The 18,495-nt window shown below is 41.6% G+C and overlaps 1 long non-coding RNA gene across 1 annotated transcript in view; it reads right to left on the bottom strand.

The window, feature by feature from the left end:
• Positions 1–16,726, bottom strand: part of LOC121661530 — a 61,234-nt gene extending 44,508 nt beyond the window's left edge. Inside the window, exons 1-2 of the long non-coding RNA XR_006015003.1 lie at positions 16,435–16,726; positions 15,346–15,444 (exon numbers count right to left, since the gene is read on the bottom strand). This is a non-coding gene — a long non-coding RNA (uncharacterized LOC121661530). The remainder of the gene's footprint in view (positions 1–15,345; positions 15,445–16,434) is intronic.
• Positions 16,727–18,495: the final 1,769 nt, after the last annotated feature.

Here is an 18,495-nt window from a genome sequence, read left to right as displayed (position 1 = left end):
AGGCCCTTTCTACAGGATCACTGCTTTGACAGAACCACATCCATCACTTCAGGAGGACTGAAGCCACCATTTTATCGGACTGCTACCACTACCCTGACTAACAGGTGTCAGGTTGTATCCTGACTCTGTCATGGACCAGTGTTTTTTTTTTTTCCCTTTTCTTTAACTTCCCTATTAAATTGTTATTCTGACTTGGTGCCTCCCACTGGTTTGTTTTCAAACTAGTACATGGACATGAGGAGAAAGTACATTTAATAAAAACGTTTGGGGTTTTTAGGTTGGACTTTGCAAACACTCAAGGTGTAGAGATGAATTGTTCATCTGCTTAAGGAAGGAAAGTATTTGACCATTTTCTTGGAGGATGGACAAAATTTCTTTCAATCAAACTGGAAATGAGGCCGTTCCTACCTTACAGATAAAATATGCCTGTGATGCTACGAGACAGGAGTTTCCCACGTTCTCATTAATGATCCATCTCCTGGTGTGACAACCACTCAAAATAGAAAGAGGGAGCTGGATTTTTTCCCGATTCCCGAGTGTAAATTTCTAAAGGCAGAACAAGGACGGGATCCACTGTCGAAAATGCAGCCATTTAGGCAAAGAATATGTTTTAAAAATTGGGATTTTATTCCTGCCTGGATGAGGCAGCCTGGTCTAGTGTATAAATTCTGTCATTCTCCAGTGTTATCATCAGGACTCCCCAGGATCACAAAAGCTTGGAGAACACCGTTGAACCCTCAGTCACAAAACTCCAGGATGGGAAAGCTGCATCCCAAAATGCACAGATCCTGTTCATTTCGAGTGCAATCCGGTGGATCACTCATTTTGGCACATGCTTGACATGTGCTAGAAAAATAAATCCCATTTTCCATTCCTGCCAATAGCTGTCACAGCCACCTCGAGAGCCTGAGCTCCCTGCTGAGTGTTGGCTGGCTTGTTCTCAAAGTCCATCACTCCTCATCCTCTGCTTCAAGCAAAAGGAGGTCAACATGACACAAGCAAGACAACTTAAGTGAGGCCAAGAGTTGTGGAAATCTCCTCCAGAGTGCACTCAAGTCAGTAAGCATCCTTCTGCTGACTACCACAGGCATCAGAACAGGCCTTGAATGCCTTAGTTCCTGCAGGGAAGCATTCCAGTACGACCTTTGGCTCTACAAACAATTCCTTCTACAAACAAATCTTGCCCCAGAGAAAACTCTTTTACAATTCTTTATTTCCCCCTGCTTCTTTCACCTGGATTACAAATATCATTTCCGTTTCTATTCGAGTTCTCTGAAACCTCAAGGACACCATGGAAACACATCCCCCTCCCACAGATCCTCAAGAGCTGGCTCCAGAACTTCCCATCTTGGGTCAGGTGGCCATTTGCCAGCCACTACAGAGGCATCTTTAAGAGCTTTCTTTGATTTCTGATATTCCCCTGTCATCTCCAACTCTGTTTTGCACACAACGATCCATCAGGAGCAGGACAATTTTTCTTTTCTCCCCACTGTATCTTTTTTGCTGCCATTTCATTTAGATCGAATTAAAGCAGCACTGATTATTCCTTTGTATTTGGGGTTTTTTGACATGTAAGAAAAACATATCTTCCCTTTCTTTTCATAGGATATGTGACTTTATTTACTTGCTCAAGTATAGCGTTTACTGAGCAAATTCTTTCTCTTATGTATTTTATACAAAACACAGAGAAAAAAAAAGGAAATTCCATTTATTGTGTAAATTACACAGAGAAAATTTGCAAGCATTTGGTAAATGTTATAGGGTAGAGAACCGTAGTTTTACTTAAATAATTTTAATAGGACAAGTGAAAAGAAGTGGTATCTAATTTATGGAAACAGATTCAATAGTAGCTGACACTGTGTTAATCACCTCTCAAACTCACAATTGCAAATTAGTCACTTTAGCAACTTCGTTCCATAATTTCTGAAGGATTCCACAGACTCTGGTATGATTCTATTATGCCGTGACTCACATTTGATGAATGTTCTTCCAATTCTCACTTCTGAAGAAATAATATTCATGAATGAAGTGATTAGTTCCTAAAAAAGATTTTTCTTTCTAGTATTGTCGAATAATTTTAAAACTGACCACAATTAAACTGTCAATGAGCTAATTAATATGATTACTTTGAATTTGTTAACCACAATCTGGCTACATAGAGAAGTTAATTAGTCTTGGTTCTTTATAGTCACTAGTCTTGGTTATATATATGTAAGACATAATCAGTATTTTCTATTGAATTATTTCATTGTCTTAATGAGGGAGGAAAAACCACAGCCACCTCCACCTTCTATCACTCACAGAGAAAATTCTTCAAATGTTATTTGAAAAGCCATGGAATTCTGTGAAATAACATTCCGAAACCTGGACAGTGCTACCTGTCCACTTTGGGAACACACCATCAAGTCCAGACAAACAAGGTTCCTTAGGAGCACTTTATGCCAGATTCCATCTCTGTTCAAATGCTCCAATTTACATGGGATAAAACTGCAAAAAATAACCGTTTTTGCTGTTCTGACAGAAAAGCAAGAAACAAAAAATTAATGACTTACTGCATTTTAATGCTTAGCTTGTGGAAATCTCAGTCAGTAATAAGATTAAATCCAAACTCTACGAATGAGGGGTGAGAATATGAGTTTTGTCTTGCTTCTCACTCCTTCCATTTTTTGGTCATGACCAAGAGCTTTGTTAACAAGTGACCTCATCAGAGGATCTCCTGTCTCTCCAGGCTGTTCCTACATTTCCCAAACATTCCTGCAGTTCTTTTACGCAGCTCTCTGCCAACTACTGAAGATTTTTTTTGTATCACTTCAGTTTTTCAGTCCACCAAATTCTGGTTTTTCCACCAGCTCAAAGGAAATTATCAATGCTTCAGCAAAGTCAAAATATGGAAAACCTCTCCATATGCCCAACACACTTTGCTAATTATTGAATTTTTCTTTATTTCCAATTTCAGCAGCTGAATTTCTCACTGCGTTTGTCAGCCATGTGGAAAACTCCAGCACCATTGCTTCATTTCTGTGCTTAATTAGCTGCACAAAAATGGAAAATCGCCTCTCAAGTTGCTCTTTGGTGAACTCTGTTTTTATTGTGACTATATTCCTCAAACAAGTACCAACAATTGTGTTAAAATTTCTATTCAGCACACATTTATCCCCTGGTGCACCTGCAAAAACTTCTTTTTAAAAAGTTAAAAATTAGCACTATATTTCTTTTCAATTACAAGAAGCAGCAAAACCACTGTTAACTTTTTATCATGTCTGCCACAAATAAATCTATTTTTTTAATTGGGACAAGCAATTGTCAACAACTGAGCTATGAACTTTCACTTTGCCCTGAAAAGGGGAACCAAAGAACATTTGTGTAAGTGATAGCTTGGATGGACTTAACCCCCTGCCAGTTTGCAATCCAAATGCAATAATAACTTCCTTTCCCTGTTATTTCTGTATTAACATTAGAATAGCCCAAGAATATTCTTAAAGCCACCTCTAGAGCACTTCAGTAGGAGCATTAATAACCTTTAAGCAAATTTCTGTGTTGCCCAAAACACTCTGAAGTAACATTTTACCACCGGCTTTCTCTACAAGAGCAATGGGGGCGATTATAATTCAATTACAGACGAAGGCAGAATGGGTACAAGGGACATTCTTTTTTGTCTCTTCTAGGAGAAATCACATCTGACTGTGGAGGCCTTGTACAAGTGAGGGAAAATTGCATCTGTGTGTTACTTGCTTTTGTTTTCTTCACCACCACACTAAGCAGCTGCTGACTCATTGTGCTCTACATGGCAGGCAGAACTTCCTGTTTCCATCATATTTCCTAAAATATCCCCAAATAAAGTCAGTCTGGTTGCTGGCAGAATAGCTCTGAATATCTGCTTTCCAGTGTTGTCAGCATACGATGATGTGGGTCTTGAGTTTGTTAAAAAAGGCTCCACCTTGAGAGCGCACAGTCCTGAGAGCTCAGTGCCGGCCCACCCAGCCCTCAGCACAGGGAAGCCCCCGTGGGACGGTCTTTGTTCCAAGTGTTCCTACACATGTCCAACAGCCACAGGTGCACATGGGTTTGTACTCCTATTACCGCTGAGTTGCTTCAGAGGATTTGGCTCCTTGCACCTTTTTTCATGAAGTAATGTTACACTTGCAGACTGTGTGTTTTATGAGCTGTTTCTTCACCACATACCTACCCCTTCAATCAAAGTGATTCTCTCTGTGGTCTCATCAGCATCATTAGAAACACACCAGACTGATGTGGCCCTTTTTAAGGCCCCTGGAACCCCAATGCCCTCCTGAGCTGCAGGATGTGCTGTCTGGGCTGGCTGATGCAGGTGCAGAGCGCACAGGGTAACCAACGCTCAGCTGTCAAAAAGAGAAAGGCATTGCCCAAAGGTACCCACAGAATTCTGATACCTGGAAAAAAACCCTGGTTGCTGGAAAAAGTTGGTCACCTTGGAACACTTCATGTTTTGTTGTTAAAAGGGATAATAGCCCATATATCAATAAACCATTTTAAAAACCAAAGAGGCCTGAAAATACTTTTCCGAAAACGTTTGCTCCAGCACAGCCGGCTCAGTAAATAATCGGATTTGAGGATGCAACTTCTATTCCCTGAGGACAGCAGGGGATGTGAAGCATTTATCCAGTGACCTCCCACACACTAATCTGTGGATAAAGAACACCATGAGAGTGAATTCAGGACTGTGCCGCCACAGAAGGATGGGAACAGCATTATGGAGAAAAGCCAGAGAAACATCTGGCACACAAAAGGAAAGGTGTTCTGCGTAGAACAGAAGTGCTTGTCTGTGCTCAGGGGGCAGCTCTCACAGGGCTGATATAATTCTCACTGTATTTTTTGACAGCGAATTCACGAAGATGTGATTAAGTTTAGTAATAATGTCTCCAGAATTTATGAAATTCTTAAATGCAGAAGACTGCTGAACAACATGTTCTAGAAAGAAAGAAACTGTCCCAGTCTTTCCAGCAAGAGTTGAACAGCTCCTTTTCCACCATTTGTGATAAACATGCTACCTTTTCCTTTTGCCAATCAGACAAGGCCTGTGTGTGAATGACGGCCAGGACAATCTCCCCCTCCAAGGGAAAAGCAGCAATGTTGGATCCCCACCAGAAAAGCTCTTTAGGTCAACTCTGCTCTGGCAGAAAAGAGAGTTTCACTTTCCAAGGGAAATATGCAGTTTTCAACCTAGCTCAGAGCAGCAGAAGACCTCTGGGACATTCTCTGCAGCAAAGACTTTTAATGTGTATTCCCTGCCAGAAAAAACACCCATCCACCCAATGCCAGCTATACCAACAGCACAGTTCTGCCGACAGAAGTGAGACCAAATGAGGTGAAGCACTGGTGACTTTCAGGGAGAAAAATGATAGGATGTTCTTTCTGTAACAGAAACAACTTCCTTAGTATTCTTTTCAACCGGAATAAAACAAGAGTGAGAAAAATCCTGTTTCTAATGACTCTCAACACAGATGTGAGACACATTCATTTGTGAGGCAATCTTTGTAAAAACATGTACTTTAAAGCATGCAGGAGACAGTCAACCTTTAAAGAGAGAACAGTTCACAACCTTAACACAGCAGAACTGGTGATCTGCCTGTAATAATGACAAACCTTTCTTTGCTGGCTCTTAACAACCAAAGAAAGCTAATTACAGGGATGACTGATTCTTTGGTTTCCGTGCTTAAATATCTAACTGAAGAATCAGGCTGCTAACCAAGGAAGAGAGCACAACTTCAGGTCCATACAAACACTGTCAGGTATGGCAGGGTATTATAGAAAGTAAGATTTTTGTTATCATCTTCTTAGGCCTTGTGAATTTGTATCAAATTCAACTATACCAGTGGCAGGTGACAAAAAGACCCTGATCAGTTCAAAGAAAGCCATTAAGGACTGGACCTTAAGGTATCATTACAAAGTATCAGCAATAATTTTTTGCAGTAGTTATTTTAAATTTAACTTCAAATGTCGTCATCATATGTTTTGATATCAAAGTTATCATTGGCTTCCTTCATTACTGAAATAGTGTGTGTATACATATATATCTCTAGTCAAGCCACACATATCAATTTGAGTTATCTTGTTAAATACATGCCTCTCAAACCTAACATAAAATAAAAAAAAACCACTGGACAAAGAGAAATACATCAATCATACACAACTAAAAATCTTCTCTTCCTTAATGCCATGAAGGAGTACAGGGGAGCAGCAATACTCTTACTTGTAGTATATGAACATGTGTAAAACACAAAGAAGAAGTACCTGGCAAAAAATACTTTACCTCGGAATTAAATAAAATCTTTCTCTTTATTGGCTTTAACAGCAAAAGAGATCTGCCTAATTCAAACTCAGGCTTTTTGGTTTTTTAATAAGAAGTGAAATGATTTATTTTAAAAAAGCCAAATCAGTACCGTAAGTATTGGAAGCCCTGGATTAGAACTCTGCCTGCGCTTCTCCCTTGGCCTGGGTGCAATGAGGAGGTTTTCAGTCTCTTTCTTCCTCATCTGATTGCCAGGAGAGCTGTGCTGCATTCCTCAGGAGAAAGAACAGAAACCAGACAACACAAGGCTCTGAACACAAACACCTGTGAGAAAGGCAGAAAGGAAGAAGTACAAGAAAACAAGCTTCCCACTCTCTGTGTATCTCTCGTTATCTCACTTCAGCTATTTTTGGTTTCACATCCAGCCCTGTGACTTCTCCCTGCAACTTCCCAGGGAACCTCATCCATCCAACTGTTTTCCTGCCTTAGGACCAAACATGGCTGGGATAAGGCATCACTTGTGCTTCCTCTTGAGTCAGTGCATAATGTCTACAGAACAATTCTTTATTAATTTTCATCAAAAATAGAGGGGATGGCCTTCAGAATAGACTTGTCTTGCCATGAGATCCTGAGCTGGGATCAAGCACAACTACAGCCTTCACTGAATTCACAGCAATAACAACCAAGGCAAAGGCTTTTTTATTCTGCAGAGGACAACCCTGTGACACCTGAAGTCTCAGGGAGTATTTTAGACCTTGTTCTCTCAGACTTTCTCCTGTGCTGTATGAAGCTTTGCATAGAGAAAGTTGACATAGAAGAAAAAAGTACAGCAATCTGTCTTTTGAGATTGGGCAGGGGAAAACTTTTGTCTTGTTTCATATTAATTGAGTCACTGCATTTGAGAGCAACACAGTTTTGTGCACTGCATACACGAAAAACTACTCAAAACGGTTTAATTTTGTTATCACACTACCGCAGCAAAGCCCTTCACACCTTATGACTCAGTTCCAGTGGAAGTCTTACAAACTAATTTCAATGTATGATTGCAGAAATTGTAGTTTGTTAGATGTACAGAGCCTAGTGGTCCATGAAAATCAGTGATCCCAAATTGAAACAAGAAAGTATGGATTAAAACTGCACCCTAAACTAACAATGTGCAAACCACAGGACACTACATATTATTTTCCAGTGATGGAACAAGGCACCCAAGTTTCTGAGTCAGAGGCACAAACTCATGAAAGAAGGGTAGGTTTTCAATTTGGCACCTTAGAAGTAATTAAAGTGTCCTAAAATCTGACATAATAGACACCAACTAAAGAGACGACAAATGCTCTTCTGCAGCAAACTCCTACTTTTAATGATCATGGAGTTATAAAATCCACAGTGTTCTGCTGCTTATGCTGCAGCATCAAATCTCTACTTGGTATCCAGATGATGTTAATGAGGAGAACATATTCTCATACTATGAAGCTCAATTTGAAAGAAATCCCAGGCTTGCTTTAAACCATATCAATTTTTAGTTCTTCCACTGTTCCTTCCTCCTGTCAAAACCAAGGAAAAAAATAACCCATCCACAGGAGCCAGAGGAAAAAAACCCCACAGGGCAGTCAGCCTCACCTTGATGGACAGAAGTGAAAATTAATGGAGAAAAACCAATCAAACAGCAGGCCATTAAAAAAAAAAAAAATAATAAACCAGAGTCTACAGAAAATGAGTCGCCCAGAAAAATCAAATCCCTTGATGGGAGAACCACTGGGATGGAATCTGGGTAGTGGCTGACTGCAGCCAGCAAGAGGCAAAGTGCCTCGGTTGTATTGGGAATGTGTTTCTAGCCTACAGCTGTCCAGAGGATCTTTGGAAATCTTTAGAGTTGATGTGTAACGGGATAGACAAAGAACAAATTGTTCTGGTGACCCTGTTCACTTCTAGTGCAAAAGTTCAGGCTTCCTTAGAGACTAATAACAAATGGGATATTCTAGATGTGACATTTTATACAGAAATATTTTTTGCTTAAAGAAAAACATCATTGCTTGAAGCGTGTTGTTAAAAAGAAAAGAAAATCCATCCATATTTTTATAAGCTAAACTGGCAGCAATGAAGTTAAACAAAGTGGTGACCCCAGTCAGGTATTTCAGAGCATGGTGCCCAGGGAAAGGATTGTCCCTTTCAGTGCTAATGGACTGACCCCACAGGCACACGGACATCCTGGCAGGTGACAAATAAAAAGGCTTTGTATGTTAAGCATTCCATTTAGGGATATTTTACACACACGTGTATAACCTCAGGTGGTAAACAAGCTGGTTCACATTTCCTGCTGGTAATGTAAAAGCTTTTCCTATTTAGACAAGCTATACTGTGCAGAAATTAAGGTTTCAAAAAGAGAAGAGAGACATAGGGTGACAGCAGCGCTTTTCCTCAACGACAGAGCAATCAGTCCTAGTCAGGTCACCTAAAGATACACAGAAACTACACATGGAAGAAATTTTTTTATTTATTTCTTCACTACTGTCACCAAAACCCCAGACAAGGCCAGAGGTGCAATCACTCATGTACCTCTGCATGGCTGTGCACACCACACCCCCATGTACGGAATCCTAAATGAACTGAATTTAACACAGAAGAAAAGAATGTAGAGAAGTAACCAGGTTTGAGTTGCGTCTTTGAGAACAAAGTGAATCTATCAGGGACTTTCACGAAAAGTAGGCAGGCCTACAGAGTCCTACAGAAAGAGAATACCAGCAATATGAAGTACCATGTACACGGTCCCTCGGTAAGATCAGGTTCATGTCCTGCTTCCCTCTCTCTGTGACACTAGAAAACTCCAGGGACCAAAGCCCAGATGTGGGCACCCAGTGCACTGTTCCCAGCAGTGAACAGTTACCTGAGAGGCTCCCAGGTTCATGGTGATGGCGATCTGGACAGGTACATCCCTCGGGCAGTACAGGACTCCATCCTGAAAGGTCAAACTCAAGCAGGAAAGATGTGGAGCTTCCTCATACATCAGCCTAAGACAGTGGAATGTTCCTGCAGAGGAGTTTATTGAGTGCAAATTTCCCTGCTAAATGTGAATGGATTTCTGCAATCAACATGAGTCAGAGACAGGAATGGAAAGCAGATTTACTTTGGAACAATAGGAATTAGACTGAGACACCTTTCAGTCTGCACGAGTCACCCACCCATCTCTCCGCCAGGAATATCTGAGGAAGAAAGGAAAACTATGGATTTCTCCCCAGTTCCCAGGCAATGTTATTACACTACACTGACTCAGGGGAAGCTACAACTTCTCTACACATCTCACGTGCATGATTGGAAAACCCTGGAAAACTCTTAAGCACCAGGAGAAGAGCACAGACTGACAGAAATTAAATTCCTTCCTTTTTTTTTTTTTCAAGTTAGCAAACACCTCCTCCACTGGGCAAATAATATTCCTTCAACACCCCATCTGAACAGTTAATATCCAGCCTGGCTTCATGTGGTGCATCCTGCCTAAAATCCTCTTGCCTTGGGGAGTCTATTTCTACAGCAAACAAGCTTTTTCTCCTCAGAATTGGATTTCCTTTCTGCAACACAACTTCTCAGTCTCCACCTTCCAGAGCTTTCCAGACTAATTAAGGGGACAACCTTAAGATTTCAAATGACAAAAATGCAGACTTGGGTGTTTAGTTGTTTGCTATTGAATTTCCCAGGTTCCTCAAAGGAGCTGTGAGTAGCTCTGGTGGGTGGGCTACCGCATTCAAGAAGAATCTCGGCTCCCAGTTCAAAATCTTTCAGGACCTTTTTTTTCAGGAGTAGGCACAGTTCCTAGGGAGCCACAGGGGAAAGTCCTGTGGGATTTCCAAGTGTTCAGCAGTCCTTTTCCAGACAGACAGCATCTTGTTTACCTGACAGCAGTGGAGGGAACATCTGTGCTGTGCTAGGTGTCTCCAGTTGCCCTTCTCAAGCTGTTGCAGGTGTCCCATTCTGATAATACAGACATTTATTTATGTTTTTTTAACACAGAGAAAGAGGAAAGTCTCTACTGAGGCTGCCTAACATGCAGAAAGTTTTCTTTTCAGGACCTCAATTACAACACATTTTAAAACTTCAGTCCATAACACATCAGACTGACTGTCACAGAAAAGAAAGTCACTTCTATTTAATATATTCCCCAAAGAAGAGGCTTAAAGTCAAGGGGTAAATAACAAGGCAAATACAAAAGTAACCAGAAAGGCAGGCAGTGGTGCTACCTTTGAGAAATCTGGAGGCCATGGAGAACCTCCCTGGGTATTTTACCATGGGTGGAAGATCCTTAGGCAAATGCCCCACCAAAGGAGAGATTCAGCTCTCTGATGAGATGAAGTGGATACATATCCTGCCTGGAAAGATGGGAGACTGTGTGTGGCTTTGTGTCTTCCCTCCTGGTTTTCTAACCTGTTGCAATGAGGAACCTTCCACAATTTTGTTGAAACTTTTATCTCTCACAAAATGTAGATCAAGGAATGCCTTATGCTTAATCATACAGGGAAAATTGTAATGACACAAAAGCAGTTGAAATGTTTAAAACATTATTAGCAGGTTGTTTTTGTCACAAAACTCATGAAAATACAGAAAGCTGGTGGTTCTTGGAGATGAATTACTTTAGGAAAAACCTCTGGCTTTTTTGCAAAGGTATTCAGAGTAAAGTCTCTAATTCTTTCCTTATCTTTGCTCTGTGGCTGGAGGAATGGCCATGCAACTGTTAGAAAAGTATGTTGGTGGAGCACATTTCATGCACTGAGGGTTTTTTGTGAGCTATACTTTTCTATACACCAGGAAAACAGCTCACTTGACTTGAGAGCACTTGATCCCACTTGTCCCAAATATCATGACGTGGTGCCCAATGCCAGAATTTTGAATTGTAAGTAAGGGACTTTTCTCTCATTCCCATTCAGACCTAAAAAATAATGGAAAATCTGTTTCATTGCTGAAATGTCAAGAAGATGTGAAACACAGCGCAGAGGCTTTTTGATGCCTAATTAGGAATAACCTAAACAGGTTCTTTTTGTGAGTTCTCTGAAGTGACAGTAGAATCACACATCTGATAAATGGAAGCATGAAACAGTGTAATAATAAACAAGAAGACAAAGCAGTACATCAGGAGACCCAAAAATCTTTACAAGTAGTGACTGCGATACTGTCGTAATCAAAATTCAATGGAGGTGGTCCTACAACTGGAATGCTGGAGTGGGTGGCTAATTCAGAATGACCACCAAAGAAACAGTGACCTGAAGTAGAATTAATGTCCCAGACAGAGGGGGTCACAGGCAGGAACAGCTGCTGAAAGTCCAAGCAAAAGCCTTCAGCAGCCAGGAGAGGCCAGAGGCCAGGCCATGGGCATAGCCAAGCACCTGCTTCACTGGGGGGCTTAGTTTCAGACACTGAGAGGTGAAGGAATTGGCAGCAAAAGCTTTGGAATAAAAATTAATTTCAAGGCAGCCTCCTGATCGTGTTCCAGTCTGTCAGAGCTGGACAGCAAGAGCCTGCACAGCTCTCTTTAATATGTGAATGCTCCTGAAGAGAAAAAGTTAAATTAAGTGTGTGTATTTGCTTAGGAATTGGGATTAATATACATTACTGATTTACTGCTCTTTGCAGCTAAAGGTAATTGTAATGTCTCTAAAAGTTTTAAACAAAATTCTGTGTGCTTAATGACTTATGCAAATATTGTAATAGAATTTGGTTTCTATGATACTCAGACATAAAAGACTAAACCAGTTAATACTGCTGCTCCTGTCAACACTTCTGTTCTTTAAAAGAACCAATACAAATTCCCAATTAAGCAACAATTCCCAGTTAAGCAACCTGGTGTCCCAGGATCACCATCCCACCCAGAGGGTCAGGAGTCCATCACATTGAGAGAAAATACCCTTTCACTGACCACAGTCACAGAGTTATGGACATTTTCCACTACCCCAGCAACACATTAATCACAGGTTCCAGCCCTAAATTTCTTGACCATTTATGAGATGAAAGGCAAAAAGCACACCTAATGCTGTTGGACATGCTGGCTGCTCAGCTACCTCTTTGAATTTCCATCAGAAATAGTGGAAATGGGGAAAGTTAAGAGGAAAGGAATATTTGGAGAAGCAAAGCCAGGAAGTGCAATGCATCTGATATCCCCACTCAGACATAACAGCGACTCACAGGCAGAGAGTCACAAGGAATCATACAGGACACAGAAGTGGGTGGGCAGCTCTATTAGAATTATTTACCTTATACACAAGGATCAGTGTGAGAAAAAGTAAAAAATATATTTATGAGTGAAGTGGCTGAGGAGCAGCAAATCCTGTGAACAAGGGGGGAACTCAAGTGAAAATGGGCTTTACAGAGAACTTTGTGTACGGGGAGATTACTCTTAAAGTTTCACATGTCTCTCAGGAATGAGAGAAGACAAGAGCTAAAGACAAAAGCCAGGTTGGATGGGGCCTGGAGCAACCTGGAAGGGTGAAAGGTGAAGGTGTCCCTGCCCATGGCAGGGGCTTGGATTTAAATATTCTTCAAGGTCCCTCCCAACCCAAACCATTCTGTGATTCTGTACAGGGGTTGGAGCCAAGATGATGACGTTCATACAGCAGGAAAGAGAATGTACTGACAAGTCCTGCAGAAGTCGATGCTGAGAACCCAGCTGAGTTTGGATGAAAGAAAAAAGGACAATTCCAGCGCACCGGTACTACCCCATCCTCCTGTGTGGAAGAGGGAAGAAAGGTGATAAAATAATGACTGTGCTGGAGGTAAGAGTGACTGGAAAGGTCGGTGAGTGCCACCTGCAGTGACAGGCACTTAGAGACGAAAGCCGCAGCATTTCAGGAAGATTTTGCCTGGGTTAATGATGTAATTTTTAGCTCCTGATCATTATTTAAATTACGATAATTTTCAATAGCTCCAGCAGGTTAACCCCAGAGCAACTGAGATTTCCACTCCTCAGTTTCTTTGCCTCTGCCTTACTGTCCTCTCTTCTGCTTTTCTGTTGTCCTTTAGTTTCTCTCTTGTGCCTCACTTCCCTCCATCGTCTTCTACACAATCCAGTCAAAACAACACCACCACAACCTCTGGGCCAGAAGGCAGCACATCAGCTTCCAAACCTATTCAATTTTTATTGAATTCTAGAAAACTGCAAGTTGTAAAGTTTGCCCTCATTAGAGGGACCTTACCCCAGCATCCTCCTGAGTGCTGCAAACGTCCTGCTAAGAGTTCCTCAAAGGAGCCCTGTTCTGAAACACTCTGTTCTGCAGTAGGAGAGGAAATAGAGAGATTTACAGCAGCCATAAACACATCTTTAAAAGGCCATTTCACATGTGACCTGTGACAGTTCAGAGAGACTTGCTATGCCTGTAGTGTTGGGTCCAGGAAAATAAATTGATCTTGTTTGTGGATGAAGCAGTAGGTGGCATGTACAAAAAGAATCTCTAAAGGATGAGAGTCTAGTAAATTGGGTAAATACAGGGCTGGGTGTGGGAGCTCATGGCTTAAATAAATGCTGAGACACCCTGGACAAACTGAACAACCTACATCTGGAAACAGATGTGCTTGCTTAACAAAATATCAATGCTGTAAAACTCCTTGAAAATTTATTGATTTTTTTGCAGAAAACATCAAGCAATAATATCCAAATCCTCTGTTTTCCTTTGGATTTCATAATGATAGATGAACTTTGTGTGCTTTAGCAAGTGAAAATGGATAAAACACTTTCTTGTGCAAAACACATGAATTTATCTTGCACTCAGTCTGAAGTAACGCCAACCCTGTAGAAATAGAACAAAATCTCAAGAGAGTTAAATTTTTTTTAAGAGTGCATTTTTGCTGTGGACAATAAATATTGAGACTCAACAGCATATGAGGTTTCTTTCCTAGACTTAGAAAATGGTATTCTGTAGTTTCATGGCTGCCAGCTCACAAGGCAGGACAGATGGAAAAACCCACAGTGCTCACTCCCTGCCCTGCCCAACACCTTAGCAGGAGGAAGGACAACTGAAAGGCTGGGAAACAAACCCAATGTTAAACTAAGTGTGGGTTCAAAATGCAACTGCAATAAATGATGCAGACATGCGGCCCCAGAGTACAGAATTCTCTTTATTTCCTTCAAAAGCATGACTAGTATTTACTTAATTTATAGTTATGAAGTTAGGTTAGTTATGAAGTGAAGGAAAAGGACAACTTCAGCCACTGTCATAGTTTAACTCCAGTCACCAAACCCCTCACAGCCACTCACTCCTTCTCCCAGGAGAGCAGGGCCTCATCCCATGCAATGGGGACTTGAGAAGACAAACAGTATTGCATAACATCCCCCCTTTCTCCTTGTCCCCCCCACCTTGTATCCTGAGCTCGATGTTGCATGGACTGGAACATCCCTTGGGTCTGTTGGGGGTCACCTGTCCTGGCCATGTCCCCTCCCAGCTCGTCCCCAGCCCCTCCCCAGCATGCCCAGGCAAGGGACAGGAGAGGCCTTGGCTCTGTGCAAGCTCAGCAAGAACAGAAACATCTCTGTGGTATCAGCCCTGTGCTCAGCACAGACCCAAACATGGCCCTGCACCAGCCCCTGGGAAGAAAAGGAACCTTACCCCAGCCAAAACCAGCACAGGTAGCTGGAAAACAAGCAACTTCTGGATTTGCTCTCTCTCCAATGGGAACACCGAGTGTAACACATGGTTGCCTTCAGCCATGAGATCCCCTTCACCTCTGCAAACCAGGGAGCCCCAGTATGAAAATCCTTCCACACCTTTCAAGTGGATCCTGCTTCTGTGATCACAGACAGTTGTAAAGCTCACAGAAATACAAGCCATGGATTTCCAGTGCCTGGATAAGACAGAGGATAAGAGCTCTTACGCTCTTTTGATATCTAACATCACTTTCCCACTCTGGCTGGAACTACTGACTCAAAGCAACCTTTCAAAAGTGCCTAAAGAGTATGGCAGGATTCTGGCACGTCAGCTCTGTGGCCAGAGGAATCTCTGCTGCCCAGTAAGGGTCAAAACCAGCTCACATACTGCTCAAGCTTATTTAAAGAATGATTACAATGTGATAAGAATGAATTTGAAAGCTGTGGAATTCCCAGGGCTCACCTCAACAGCAAGGGCCTCTCCACAAGGGCTTTCTCCTGGGAGGAGGCAATCCTTGTAGTTGGGACACCTTCAGGACGTTAGGACTCAGGCAGTGGAACTCTGAATAAAGCAATAATTACTATCGTTGAAGAACATTATTTTGCATATAAGCCAACTACAAAAACTTCATTACCTCCTAGAAACTCTTATAAATCTAGTTGTTATTTCTGTTTAGAATATTTAGGGTAGTATTTCAGATGACCCTATGTCTTCTACTTGCCCAGACAGTCACCAGTTAGAGAGAATTCCTGGGCTAAAGTAAATTTGTCTACCATTGTGCTGCTAAAATAATCCTCTAAGTATTTTATAAATATGAAAAAATTAAAGCAATCCATTGGCATAATTTTGGAAAGCAATCAGAAAAGGCAAGAGGCTGGTAAATTTTTCCTTGTGGTTTGGTTACTAAAGAATACAAAATATAAAGCCCCAAATCTTATCTTTTGTGGTCACAGACCACTGCAATAAATGTATGTTTTTCTTACACCTTCCATCTCTTTCAGAGACAGCTTCAGTTCTTTCTGTAACCCCCCCAATCCCCAAACCTTTAGATTCTAGAATTTAGATAGCCATTACATTTTTAAAAAATATCTATTTACTCTTAAAATAGTGTAACAAAATGTTTGTTATTGTCTGTCAAAAGCAATGCAAGTTAGTTATGTTTTTCTCTTCTCCTTTAAATCAAGTCACTAAAAGGTTGATATTCTTAGTAGCAGTTCTTGGTAAGAACTTAATAGTTCTGTTGCTGTATCTCTACACGAAAAAAGGAGTTGTTTAAACCCTTTCTTGTAATAGCTTATCAAGACAATTCATTTCCATGTCTTTGCATTTCCAAGAGTTTCCAAATCCACTTTTCCACTAAAAGAAAAAAATACAAGCACAGGAGAGAAAGTGAGAGAGCAGGTAAAGACTTCAGAGCTCAACTGCACTGCAAAATTGAGTTCACCACAGTACAGGTTTTGTTCTCCGTATTCTCCAAGGGGGAACTGAAATTTGTGTTTGTCAGTCACTGAGATCTGTAGCTGTCAAGGAAAGGGGTGGAAATTCACTTACCTGGGTATGGAAGCCGGTTTGTACAGACAGACAAAGCTTGCAGCCTGTTTCTCCAGCCAGGGTCTGTCCAGAGCTATCAGCACCTCAGGTTTGACCCGACCCAGCAGTTATGCTCAGGCTGCATTTCAAACCCAGACTGGACAATTTCCATCCTCGGACAGAGCCCAGCTCCACAGCTGTGCATGCCCTGCCTTGTGTAACCCACGTGCAGTTACAGCCACAAACACTGTCCTGTGCCAAGGCAGGGACAACGGGGACAGGGAGTCATAGCAGTGCCTCCCCTGCTGGGAAGCTGGGCTCAAATAGCAGCAGCCTCGGGGGGACTGTTTAAGGCTCTATTTTGGAATTCACAAAGATGACACAAAGAAAAAAACCCAGAGATGCAAGACCTGGACTTAGTATGTCAGGAGAAGCACGGGCAGAGCCCCCTTGCAACAAGCCCTAATGGCTGTGTGTGACACACCAGGGTTATCAGTCACTCCACTTTATTCACACTCTAAATAAATCCCATAGTTGTCTTTAACGGGTTAAAACACAAAAAAAGCTCCAATAGATAAAGAAGAGCTATTTCATGTGCTAGCTCAGATAATAATTCTTCTCAAAATCTGCAATGTCATTTATGTCCTGGATGAAATAACTTTTAACGCATTTAGAACAATCCCTTCACTGTACTACCTTGCAGCTCACAATATCATCTGTATTTTCTTTATTCAGTAAACTTTGATGAGTTTTCCACAGCCCTCCCTTGAACGCACAAAAAACCCTGAGATACAGAGCCCATGTGCAAAATGTCCATTAATTGAAAAGAAAAAAATTAGCAATACATGTTTATACTTCTGCTGTGGTTTCAGTACAGATCATATTAAATACCAACAGATTCCACATTTGTAAATGTAACGGGAAAGCCACAATAAACTTGCAAACTGGAAAAGCAGGCCCTCAGCTGCAGCCAACCTTTCAGAACATGGGAAGGACTTTTAGGAGACAGATGCAGCAGAGACTTTGATTCCTGTTTCTCTCTGCTGGAAAAAAGGGATGCAATAGCTAAAAAAATAGTAATCGAAACTTTGGAAGTATTTGACAAAAAAATAAATCCTTCATGGGGAAATTATTTTTCTCTCTGTGAAAAACACAAACTGTTCAGAACACCAGTGATCATATAAGCCTGTCACTGGATAAACTCTCATCTCAGGCAGGATGACGAATTCCTGTCTTGCTTATCTTTCAGCTGCTTCTTGGTAAACAATCTGAGATTCCAGCTCCTGAAAGCCCGGGCAGGAGGCATCAGGGGTGGCTCTTAGATCCCTGCTGAGCCCTCACCCCTGTGGACTGTGCCCAGGGCATGTCCCCCCCAAAGTCTAGGCATCTCCTGATGTTTTGTTACAGCCTTGGCTATCGCTGGCCATTCACTTGTCACCAACCCAGACACGTTCCTTGAGGTAATAAATTTATTGTGGCAGAAAATGAGCAAAGAAACCTTTCAAGCAAATTCTTTCATTTTTTATGAATAGAAGCATAGCCATGTCTACTGTTATATTTAATTAAAACATCACTTTGCCAGAGCTTCCTTTGCAACTTTATGACAGAACAATACAACCCCTATTTAATAAAGCTGAAAGAGTGACAGTGCAGAGAAGTGCCTGGGAAAAGAGGGTCTGTTGGCAAAGGAGTGAAAAGTAGGAGCAAAAGGGGCATAAAATACACCGAGTTTATAAGAAATGAGAGGGGAATTTAATATTACCATATGACAAACAGAGCCTATATTTATTCAAATCTGATTTGAGTCGGTCCCTCCCCCTATGCCAAGACAGAGATATATTTAATTTCAGCTTTTTAGAGCCTGTGTCTTCTCCCACTCTGTTCTGCTGAGGCAAAGCTCTGTAATCTACAGCTGAGTAGCTCACTGCCTTTCCTTGGAAGACTTAGGTTGGGTATCAGGGACAGGTTCTTCCCCCAGAGGGTGCTGGGCACTGCCCAGGCTCCCCAGGGAATGGGCACGGCCCCGAGGCTGCCAGAGCTCCAGGAGCGTTTGGACAGCGCTGCCAGGGATGCCCAGGGTGG

The sequence above is a fragment of the Corvus kubaryi genome, unplaced genomic scaffold (assembly GCF_017639235.1).
Source record: "Corvus kubaryi isolate FWS band 111438036 unplaced genomic scaffold, C.kubaryi_AGA036_p1.0 126, whole genome shotgun sequence".
Classification (NCBI taxonomy): Eukaryota; Metazoa; Chordata; class Aves; order Passeriformes; family Corvidae; genus Corvus; species Corvus kubaryi.
This window is presented reverse-complemented; position numbering and strand designations above follow the sequence as displayed.